The sequence below is a fragment of the Zalophus californianus genome, chromosome 3 (assembly GCF_009762305.2).
Source record: "Zalophus californianus isolate mZalCal1 chromosome 3, mZalCal1.pri.v2, whole genome shotgun sequence".
Lineage (NCBI taxonomy): Eukaryota > Metazoa > Chordata > Mammalia > Carnivora > Otariidae > Zalophus > Zalophus californianus.
Genome location: NC_045597.1, coordinates 46949633 through 46962773, shown reverse-complemented (window position 1 = coordinate 46962773; position 13141 = coordinate 46949633).

Genomic DNA, 13141 nt, shown 5'->3' with positions numbered 1-13141 from the left:
GAGCAATGCTTGCCAACAACAGCTCTTGTGACTTTCAGTGTGGGACCTGGCTCTGAAACCAGGATTGTACCTTGTTGCCATAAAATCTCATATCTATGATATGTTTCTCCTAAGTTACACTACCTCTTTCTTGCTCTACTTCAGTTTTAATTGATCTCATGGATGATGATTGTACAGAAAATAATGAACTTACTGTGTTCCAGACTGTTATAATCCTCAACAAGTTTATGTGGTGTATTATTTTGCAGGTAGAAAGTTAAAGAAAAAATGATGAAATGACTTACCCAAGGGTAGAAGATGTGGATCTAGACTATAGAATCTGTTGTGCTCATCTTAAGTGGTTCATCTCTAACTCCGGTTCCTCAAAATGAATTTTAAAAATTAATTCATTTTTTAAAAGTAGTTTTAGGTTTGTAGAAAAATTAAGCAGAAAGTCCACAGCTCTCAAATACTCCATCTTTCCATCCCCTCCCCCTGGCATAATTTCCCCTTTTATATTTGTTACACTTGATGAACCGATATTGGTACATTATTACTAACTAAATCCATAGTTTGCAATAGGGTTTGCTTTTTGGGTGGTACATTTTATGAATTTTGACAACCGTACAATGGTATATACTGAGCATTACACATCATAAAGAATATCTTCACCATCATACAAATCCCCAGAGATTTATCAATTTATCCCTCCTTCATTCTTTTCTAACGCCTGGCAAGTCCTGATCTTTTTACTAAGTTTTTCCTTTTCCAGAAGTCATATAGCTGGAATCACACAGCATGTAGCCCTTTCATATTTATTTCTTTTAGTTAACAATATAAATTTGAAGTTCCTCTGTCTGTCTTTATTTTAAAGTTTTTATTTAAATTCCAGTTAGTTAACACATAGTGTGAATATTAGTTTCAGTAGTAGTATTTAGTGATTCATCACTTACATATAATACCCAGTGCTCATCACAAGTGCCCTCCTTAATACCCATCACCCATTTAATCCATCCCCCACCGACCTCCCCTCCAGCAACCCTCAGTTTGTTCTCTATAGTTAACAGTCAGTATTATGGTTTGCTTCTCTCTTTTTTTTTTCCTCCAACTTCATCTGTTTTGTTTCTTAAATTTCACATATGAGTGAAATCATACGGTGTTTGTCTTTCTCTGACTGAACTATTTCGCTTAGCATTATACTCTCTAGCTCCATCCATGTCCTTGCAAATAGCAAGATTTCATTCTTTTTTGTGGCTGAATAATATCCCATTATATATACACCACCTCTTCTTTATCCCTTCACCAATCGATGGACACTAGGGCTGCTTCCATATCTTGGCTATTATAAAAAATGCTGCTATAAACGCATGCATTTCTTTGAATTAGTGTTTTGGTATTCTTGGGGTAAATACCCAGTAGTGCAATTGCTGGATTGTAGGTAGTTTATTTTTAACTTTTTGAGGAACCTCCATACTGTTTTCCACAGTGGCTGCACCAGTTTGCATTCCCACCAACAGTCCATTAGTGTTCCCTTTCCTCCATATCCTAGCCAACACCTGTTGTTTCTTGTTATTGATTTTGGCCTCTGTGTCTTTCTAGGGCTTGATATCTTACTTCTTTTTATCACTAACTAATATCCCATTGTATGGTTATGCCACAAATTACTAACCCATTCACCTATTGAAAGACATCTGGTTGTTTACAAGTTTGGGCACTTATAAATATAGCTGTTATAACATTTGTGTGCAGGTTTTTGAATGAACATAGGATTTCAGCTCAATTGAGTAAATACTTAGGAATGTGACTGCTGGACTATATGGTGGAGTATGTTTAACTTTGTAAGTAACTGGCAAACTGCCTTCTAATGGGGCCATACAACTTTGCACACCCACCAGCAATGAATGAAAGTTCCTGTTGTTTCACATCCTCACCAGTATTTGGTGTTGTCAGCGTTTTGGATTTTAGCCTTTCTAATAGGTGTGTAGTTGTTCCTCATTGCTTTAATTTGCAAACCCCTGATGATATATGATGTTGAGTATTCCTTCATATGCTTATTTGCCATCTGTATATCTTCTTCGGCAAACGTATGTTCAGAACTTTTGTCCATTTTCAGCTGGGTGATTTTGTTTTCTTATTTTGAGTTTTGAAAGTTCTTTTTATATTCTGAATAACAGTGTTTTATCAGATGCGTCTTTTGCAAAAATTTTCTCTTGGTTTGTCGTCTGTCTTTTCATTCTCTTAACAATGTCTTGCGCAGAGCAGAAATTTTTAATCGTGATGAAGTCCAACTTATCATTGTTTTCTTTCATGGATCCTGTTTTTGATACTGCATTTCAAAAGTCATCACACAATCCAAGGTCTTGTAGATTTTCTCCTGCACTATCTTCCAGATTCATAGGTTTGCATTTCACATTGAGGTCTGTGAACTGAGTTAATATTTGTGAGAAAATCTAATGTCTAATTCACTTTTTCACATGCAGATGTTCAGCTATTCTAGCACCTTTTGTTGAAAAGACTATTCTTTCTCCATTAAATTTCCGTTGATCCTTTCAAACTGAATTTTTAATCATAAATATGGACCATAACTTAAGCTAAACCATATCAAAAATACTCCTTAAATTTAGTGAATGTCTATCTAGCTGTTATGTATGATGCATAACAGATATATTTTAATTTCTATAGATTTTTTTAAATGTGAGGAAAGTATAGATGCTTCAATATATAGTATTGTGGCAATTAGCTCCGTGAAAAAGAGTAAATGTACATCTCTATCCCAGAGACCAGAATAAATCCTGGAAATATTAATTAAGTGTGATTTTTTTTAATAATCAGGACAAAGCCTAATAAACCTACTTTAATTAAGAAAAATACATTACAGTTTTAAATAATTATTGCCCCATATTTATGGCATATTTGTTCAGTATTTATTAAGATCCTATGGTAATAAGTTGCTCTGCTAAAAAGGCAGGTGGGAGGCGATAAAAATTTTTTTTAAAAAGGAAATAGAGTCTGTTTTCCCATAAAGTTTTACAAGCTGGTGAGGGAAACAAACACTGATTTCAAATCATACAAATATATCTTTGAGATACATAAAAGCTTAAAAAGTATCAACAGGGAATGCAGAAATGCAGCCTTCTTCATATTTCTATGATCAAAGTTATTTTTCTATCAAATCTCCATTTTTTCCAATGCAGAAAAATGAACTATTTATATCTAGATAAATCCAATCATGTATTATCTTTTTTTAAATTTATTTCAAGGCTTTTAGTGTTACTTTCTCCTTTCCCTGAGGAGATTCTTAGATAGGGGCACAGAAAGCTGTACTCTTACCCTTTCAGAATCAACCATTACCTATAATCTTATATTGTCCCGTCAGTCCTGGCACCCCCTGAGCTCTAGCCATATCTACTTGACCCCCAGCTTGATGTGTTCTTTACTACCCTCTGCTGACATCCTTTAAGTCCACCAGCTAACTTATGAGCTCCAGGGAACAATGGGACAAATTGAAGGAAGCTAGCATAAAAGAACATATATATATATATATATATATATATATAACCAACTTGTTTACCCCTCATTATATTGCTCTGTTAAGAGCCCAGGAAGTTAAAAGAGAGAGGCTAGACACATTTAACAGAGGAACCTGTTCTTCAATGAGGAATCAAGAAAGGCTTCCTTGGGAAATTTGTGCTTCAAGTGGCATCTGAAGAATATTTAAGTATTATCTAGTCCAAAAAGGAGAGAAAAGGGGGATACGCAAAATTCTAAGAGAGAAGAAAGCATGACACATGCAAAGGAAAAACAAAGTCCTTGGGTTTGGAATTGTAAATGTTCTGTGAGAGGCTGGGGTTATATGTGAGCAAGTTGAGACTAGAGAAGTCTCCATATTTCCTTTAGAGAGCTTCTAAAGGACATAGACACTTTTAGATCAAATTAGTCTTTTGGTCTCCTTACCACTTCATCAATAATTAATCTGTTGTATATGATTCATCAGTACTCGGTTCCGACTCTCACATGTTGACAAATATATTTTGGAAGTGTTCTCTTGTGGAAGGTTAATACAGTTCTTTTTCAAAGCACAACATTTAATCTTCAAATTATAGATGGTCTTTATGAAAGGGTTATTCAAAAGCATCAGCTTATGAGCTTCTAGATTGTATACCCTGTAAACCAGAAAAAGCAACACTTGAGCATCACTCAATGATGCTTTTCTACATTAGTAGTGTAAAGTTGGCCAAAAAAGGACCCTTAGTTATAACACAAGCAAGTTATCAACATCAGAGCACATGAGCTGGGCTGGTAAATAAAATCGTTATCTTTGACTACTCTTGCATAATAGCAACCAACATGTAGATTCATCAATGATAGTTCATGCTTTTCCTAACACTAGTGAAATATTTTGACAGAAACTAAATTTACCTAAGAAAACATGTTAACTATACTTTTATTCAAGTCAGCTGCTTAAAAAAAAAAAAAAACTTCCTTTTTAAGCATCCTACTGAGTAGTTCTTAAGAAATTGATGCTTTGCTATGCTGTATTAGTAATCATGACTAGAAAGAGTTGAGAAAACTTACAGAAAATAACAAGTTTTATTCCAAGGAGGAATCTGTGCACTGAAAGACTGTAGCTTTAAAAAAAAAAAAAAAGTATAAAAATAAATGATCCTTTGTAACTCTTAATTACCTTAATTTGAATTTAACACTTTCCTTGGTGTTCTCATTTCTGCTAAAGTCTCTCAGAAGCTGAAATATAATTAATGGTCTTATTCATGCATTTCATATGTTTTCATTGGGCAAATAAATCCCTAAAGTTCCTAATTAGATGAATATGATCTTTCCAAGTGGTGAATTTGGAATGGCTCTTCTGTTTGCGATGTCATTATAATTCCTAATAATAATAGTAGCCATAATCACCATATTACTCAATACCACCATGTAACTCTTTTTAGTAACATCAAATAGTCTAACTTTTCTAATTTTCTTTCTACATAAAAACATTTATATTTTTACTGCCAACCATATTAGACCATGTATTTGAAACATTGCTTTTCTAGGACTGATGCCTGCATGTCATTACCATCTTGTGTCCTTGTCCCTAATAAATGTTTCCCTGTGGGGACCACATGGCACTCAAAGCTGCCTGCAGTCTTTCCAGGAGGCAAATAATTAGCCACAGAAATAATTCATTTCCGGAGGGAATTCAAATTAGCCACATTCTCATGCGTCTCTCTATGAATTTCTTATAAGCTAAGTCAAACTGCTTCAGTTTGGACTTAATGCTCAGTTTCTTTTACTGTGGATAGGAGAGCTTTAGGCAAAAAGGAAGATCTTAATCTGGGATCAGACAGATCCACGTGTTTGTCTTAAAAACTGTGTTAAAGTACAAACTGATGGTTACCAAATGAGAGGTGGGGGGCGGTGAAATAAGTGATGGGGATTGAGGAGGGCACTTGTGAAGAGCGCTGGGTGTAATGTTCTATGGAAGTGCTGAATCACTATACTATACACCTGAAACTAATATCACACTGTATGAAATTAACTGGAATTTAATAAAAACTTTAAAAAATTAAGTAATCTACTTACTTTGGACTTTTAAAGACATTGGACTTTTAAAGACAAAGAGCCAATTAGATTAATTTATGGACCAATTATGTATATAATTGTACTTACAAGTGGTCAAATTAAATATATAAATACTAATTAGAGATATAAAAAAACTCTCATGTGAGTTGATGTTTGCCTTTCTTATCGGTGGACTAATTTGGTATCTAACTCTGTTTCTTTTGCCCACTTTATAAAGTTTTGTATTTTTCACGTCAATTCTACTGGCTAAATTGATCTTATATTTTGTACAGCCACTGCCTATGGTAGGATGTAATTTAGCCTTCTTAGATGCTCCCTCTGAAGGTGACAGATTGATATTTATTACGATTATTACTAGATTTGCAGTACTTCGTCCAATCTTCAAGAACCCACTGATTTCTTTTTTTTTTCTTCTTTCTTCTCTTTAAAATGTTCTTCTTTTTCTAAGTCATAAACTAAATTTTCTTATCCTTTGCCATCTGTACACCACACACTCTTTCCCACCTTGAGTTCTATTCCTACCATTGAGCACTTATATAACCCTCAGGTGTTTTGGATCTTATATCATGAACCTTTTCCCTTGCATCACTAGCTTCTTTGCTGAGGAAATACACTGTGATGTATGCTGATGCCTTGTTTCCTTCTGAAGCTTTCTCTCTCTCCCTCTGTGTTTAAGAGAAATTATCTAGCCCACAAGAAAATCTATTTTTTGGATAGGAAACAGCCAACTTCCGTGTAGTTCCACAAAGAAGACATTTCTCATCAAGAAACTAAGAAAATCCTTTATTTATATGTTCTCTGTTTCTTTAAATCAAAGTAGCCATATATCAAAAGCTGATGGCTGGCAGAGAACAGGAGAAACACTCTCTCAGCACTTTTATCTTTAACTCATTACTGTCCATTAAATATAAGTTACATAATTATAATGTAAGCTATAACACAATGGATAATCACAACTACATGAGAATAATGTCAATTAAGCTGAACTTGATACAAATAAGGTAGTGGACCTTAAATTCAATGTTTTCTGTTTTACTTTCATTAACATTCTTTTGGTTTTATTTCAATGAGTTTTATTTTTTTTCTCTCTCTCTCTTAGATAAACCTGCAGGCAAAATAATGCTGGGATCCTCAATAACCACCACAGGAAGTTTAACTAATTAAAAGAAAATTTCAGGGAAAGAGGTGCAATTACCACACAAGGAATGGATTTCTGTCAGTAAACAAGTCTCTATGATCAAAATGTCTTATTGCCGGCCTTCCTTCTCCTCTCTTCCCGCCCCACACCTCTCTCTTACTCTCTCTCCTCATAAGTGTGGGAGTCATTAGTGTTCTTCACAATACCTCCAATGTTCTTTCTTGTAGGCACATGCAGGGTAGAATGGCTTGTCTCCATGTTTTTTGAAGTTTGCAGTGGCTCTGGGACGTGCTTTGGCCATGTCTAACTTCTGGACATACCTTGAACAGCCAATGGAATAATTTGCCACATAATCTTTTTCTCTGGCAACAGAGAACAGAAACACTCAAAATGGTAGCTTTTTCCACGGGCTCTGGCTGTGGAGTGATGACGATGACTTTTAGCAAATGTTCCAACTGCACTTCAATGAGTAAAAATCAAGATAAACCCTAAAAGAAGGAAATTAAAAGAACTCATAATGCAAACACCAGAGATAATCATTATCAATAATAGATTATGTAACTTTTGTATTCACATAGTCTGTGTGTGCGTATAAATATATAGTATGTATATATACAGCACATATATATGTATACACCATATATGTATTTATAAAACTCATACAAAGAATCATAACAAAATATCATAATGGCCTGCTCCTCTATGTACAAAGAACATCCTTTCAAGGAAGTAAATATTCTTCTATTATATAACTTTAATAAAGTGAGTTCTTGCATCATATGAATATATTCTTATATATTTTGATCATTATTTATTGTTGGTTTTGTTTAAACACATTTGGTTATTTTCAAACATCTGTGATAATAAACACCTTTTGATAAGTATCCTAGCTTCAAAATATTTGCACAAAACATAATTATTTTCTCTGAGGATAAATTTCTACAGGTAGAGTTTCTGAGTCAATGTATATGCAAAATTGTGTTTTCTTATATGTAAACACATTTTTCAAAATCTGAAAATTTACCCTGTACTTACTATATGAGGTTTTAAGATAGAAATCTTTCTTAACTGTTACCAATTTTACTAATGAAAATAGTTTGAGAGTCTTGAATTTATTTTTATTTATTTAAAAACTGGTTTAGTATATGCAATTTTTACATTTTTATTTTTCATTTGTTTGTTAGGTGTGATACAACTATAGACATCATTTTCCAGGTGTAAGCCTGTAAAAATAAAACTTTCTTCCCCTGAAAAAGAAAATATTGAACTATTCTGGAAGTGAAGATAGTTATACAATCTGTATGCTGATACAATATACACAGTCAACTTCTTCCTTTAGGCTATAAAATTAAGATACAATATAAATTGTGTTTTCACTAAGATATCTTTTAACTGTCTCAAAGAGATTCTCTGAAGACAAAACTGGTTTGCATTCTTATGATCGCTAGTAAAGTAGTATCACATTTTTATTTGATCAAAAATAGCAATGAATTTATCAAAGCAAACTGAATTTGTTTGAACTCTTCACGATAAATTTGATTTGTTTTAATTTTTTATAATTGAATTTTGGTAATGTTGAACTATTTTCTCTCTAAAGAACAGAACCACAACTACAAAACTCCAACAGTGTCATTTAATAATCTGCAAAGCAGCTCATTTTCACTATACCAGTAGGTATAGGATCAAATCGGTTATCAGAATGACAAATTTCTGACAATGATTGTTAGAGTTCTAGGTGATAATTGTCTGACTCATTTTCTACCTGGGGATATAATCAGAAATAGAAAATGTGAGTTTGAGAAAAATAAAAAGAAAATTGAGGTAAATTTAAGTAATTGCAAATCTATTTGCAATATATTTTGAGCAAGATACATGAAACAAAGGCATAGGTCATCAAAAACTTGGTGTGAACCATGAGTAAAAGAAAAAGAATAGGAGATTCTCCTATAATATGAAATATAGCCAGATCTCAGACCTGTATCTTGGTCAAAAGATCACAGTCCAGAAATTATAAAAATTAATTTCAAGATTAATTATTTACTTGAATTAATCAAATTCCATAAATGGGCTTTTCTTTCCCAATCACCTTCTTTATACAGCACAGCTATGCTAACACATCTATCATACTTTACATCACTACCCTAGCCCTAGTCCAGCACATTTCTTTGACATTTTTTATTCCCTTTTCTATTGGTTCTGTACTACAACACTACAAATAATGTCTTGGGCCCCTGGGTGTTTCAGTCATTAAGCGTCGGCCTTCGGCTCAGGTCATGATCTCAGGGTCCTGGGATCGAGCCCCACATCAGGTTCCCTGTTGTGCAGGAAGCCTGCTTCTCCCTCTCCCACTCCCACTCTCCCTGCTTGTGTTCCCTCTCTGTGTCTTTCCCTGTCAAATAAATAAAGAAATAAAATCTTAAAGAAAAGAAAAGAAACAACGTCTCTTAGGAAAGGATTTGCCTCAAATTTAAGTCAGGGGAAGAAATTGATTGGGCCAAGCCAGAATCCTCACTTGCAGATGGATCACAGAGGCCATGTAATGACTGTTCCAGATCAGTACATATGTCTTTAGTTGGGGAAGTGAGATTGCTACCAAATACCCAAGGAACTCTCCCAATATTGTCACATAGAAAAGTGAGATAAATATTTTGCATTCTACCTGAGAGTCCAAAATACATTTTATACCAAGGGCAATAAATCAGATTGAGAATATGAAGGCTAATAACTTCTTTAGAGTAATAACAAACTCTTAAGCAAACCAGAAACAAGCATCATCATTTGTTTTCATTGCCTTATTAACATTTAGATTTTGAAGCATCTATGAGAGAAAGATATGTGAGATTTAAAATAATTATCTAAGAAAAATAACTAGGGAAAACAACTGGGGAAAATATCATCATGGCTGTATTAGTCAGAAAGGAAGAAACTATGCTGAAATAACAAGCAACTTGCAGCTGTTAATAAACTAAAGTTTCTCTCTCACTCATGCAGAATCTATCGCAGTCCAGGCATCTGCTCTCCATGTGCTAACTCAGAGATCCAGGATGCTTCACTTGTGGTTGCATTACCTCCACAAAGCCCAGACCAGGGGAATCTGAAGGGCAGTCCCTTTTCTTTATCATGGACATGAAATACATTTTTTCTGCTCACATTTCATAAAGCCAAAACTGATCATTTGATCTCATCTAAACTCAAGAAGGTGATATAGTTTTCTATGTGTAAAAGGTGGATAAATATGAAATAATTTGTGATAAGTATCCAGCACAATGTCTATCAAAATGTGAGTATCTTGTTTAATTATAATGAAGGTTTACGCATTTATAAAAATCTCAAGTTTCTCTAAAATATATATAAAAAAATAGTGGAATTATATGCTAAAATATCAACAATGATTTCTGGGTGGAATGAGTGCTTTTTACTTCTTTTATTTTTGAGCTGTTTCAGCATAGGATTTTATAATTTTTCAAACATAAATACATATAACTTATATACACATATGGTTAGATTGTGTATATAATTATTTTTATATAAATGTGTGTATATATATATAAAGTGAAATCATCTTTTTATTTTCCTATGTTTAATTTATTAAATATGAATGTGAACAAATGCTTCTGAATACATTTTTTTGGAAATTTATTCTGGAAAAGTGCCTTTCAAATACATAGTGGTCTGCCAGAATTGTAAGTTTTGCAATGTCCTACTTAATTCATTAATTTGTTTGGTTAATATTCATAAATATCTTCTTTGTGCCAGGCACTATTCCAATACTGAGTATTTGAAATAGGGGTAAAAATTAGGAGTCCTTATAGAATTTACATTCTAGTGAGAGAAGGACATAAAATAGATGAGAAAAATCAGTAAAATATATAGGATGCTAAAAGTGGTAATGAAGGAAATAAAACAGGTAACAGAGATAGAAGTTCAGAGGTGGTAGAAGGAAGGAATTCAATGTTAAGTAGTACGATGAGGGAAGATCTCTTCATTAAGTTGATTTCTGAGTAAAGAATTTAAGATTATGAGAAAGTCAAGCTATGTGGTTATCTGTGGAGAGAGCATTCCAGACAGAAACACCAACAAGAAAAAAATGACCTGAGGCAGAACATAGTAAATGTTCCAGGAATAGGAATGAGGCCAATAAGGACAGAGAGGAAAAAAGCCAGGGGAAAGTCACAGAATTCGAGGTCAGAGAGGTCAGGCATGTGGCAGTATATTCTCTGGGATCTTGTAAGCCATGACAATGAGTTTGGCTTTTTGAATTGGGAAGTCATGGGAGAATTGTAAGCAAAAGAAGATATAATATATATTCTGGGTCACTCTGCCTGCTGTGTACAAACACATGTTAAAGAGGACCAAGAGCAGAAGCAGGGAGATCAGTTGGGAGCAAGAATCCAGATAAGAGATGATACTCTCTCCAACTAGGGTGGTAGTAATGGAAGTGGAGAGAAACGATCAGATTATTGATTCATTTTGAAGGCAAAGTCAAAAGGATTTTGGTGACATATCACACTTGGAATTTTGCAATTTGGGGACATATCACACTTTGGTGACATATCAGATTTGTTCACCTAAAAGAATAGAATTCCCCACTACCTAAAAGGGGAAGACCGCCATGGCAAGTTTGAAGCTTAAATTCAAGAGGTATCCTGTACATGTTAAGTTTGGAGTCCTTAACAAAACAATCAAGTGAAGGCATTCAAAAAGCAACTAAATACACTAGTCTGCAGTTTCAGGAAGAGAGAATTGCCCTGAAACTACAATAATAGAATGAATTAATGCTTATAATGCACTTATTATATACCAGGAACTATTTTTTTTCTATTATATGTATGAATTATTTATTTCAAACAAAATTCTCATGACGTAGGTACTATTATTATCAACATTTTATAGTGAGGAAACTGAGACACAAAGAAGTTAAGTATTTGTTTCTAGGACAAAGAGCTAGTAGTACATAGTGAAAGTCTGTGTGTCTATTAGCCTGCTTCCTGCCTCTCTTGGTAACTAATCATGTAGCTAGTATTTAAAACCATAAACTGGATGAGATCCCCAAGAGAGTCAGGAGAGAGTGGAAGAGATCCAAAGACTGAGCCCTAGAGCACTCCAGAATTAAGAGTTCTTAACTCTTGAGAGAAATATCAGCCCTGACAGTGGAAAAAGAGTATCTCATAATGAAGAAAACAAGAAGGTTGTGCTATCTTGGAAGGAAAGACAGTGTTTCAAGGAGAAGGGTGTGATGAATTATGTCCAAAAAATGCTGATAGGTCAAATAAGAAAAGCTCTCAACTGAGTCTCATTATCTCAATATGTCATTGAATAAGAAGGACTCATGTAAGAAAAGTCAAAGGTGAAGATATAGGAAGAGAAATGTATAGGAGACAGAATGGACTGAGAATATCTCCTGTGAGAGCTGGGCAGCATTTGGGGTCAATCTCACTTGTAGGAGCAATACAAATGAACACTACACAGAGATGCTACTCAACATCTAACAGATGGGCCAAAACCAAAATGTTTGACAATATACTGTATTGGGGGAATGCCATGAAAGAGACAAGCTCTCCAATACAGTGGGAGTCAGAACAAAAAATGGTACAATCCTGATAGGAATTTAGAAGTACTGGGAAAATCATATATGCATTAAGCTTTTGACCCAGCAAGCTCACTTTTGGGAAACACTGCCAAATTATGAAAAGGCTCATGTGCATGGTTATTTATTATGGTATAATTTGTAATTATGAAAGTTTGGAAATAATCCAGATGTTTATGAGCACAGGACTAGTTGAACAATCCATGATTCATCCACATACCAAAACATTCTGCGGGCTTAAAAATGGAGAAAGAACATTTTTCCACACCCAGGTTTTAAAGTAATTTACTTGTATTCCCTTTCAGTCTCTTTATGATTTCCCTCTCTCCCCTGACCCTTTCATTCTCTGCCCCGCCCCCCAAATTTCATTCTTCTTCCTTCCAACTGCCAAAGAAAACTTGAATCTGTCGAAGTTAAACAGGTAAGGTAGACCTTATTCAGGCTATTGTGACAGCAGAGAGATGTTCACCTGTACTGTAACAAACAGCTGGAGAGTGTTTAAGAGATGGGGTGGGAGACTCATAGGTCATCTATATTTGTTCACTGACCTTACCAGAAGGAAAAGTCAATTTCCTCTTACCTTCATGATGGGAAGATAGTCCTACAACCTGAAGCAAGCAAGGTGCTCCTACCCTCCTACAGAAACTGGGAAATAGTGCCTCTTTCGTCCTTGATGGTTACATTTCAAAGGGATGGCTGCCAGGTCCTTAGAAAGATAGCCCTGAACAGTAAACCTGGCAAAAGGCTTTCTAAAAGATTTACATCTCAAAGGGACAGAGGGAGAATTTACAATTAAAAGTTTTTTAAGTGAACACTCTAAGGAATGTCAGTAGCCTAAAGTCAAGAAAAAGGTT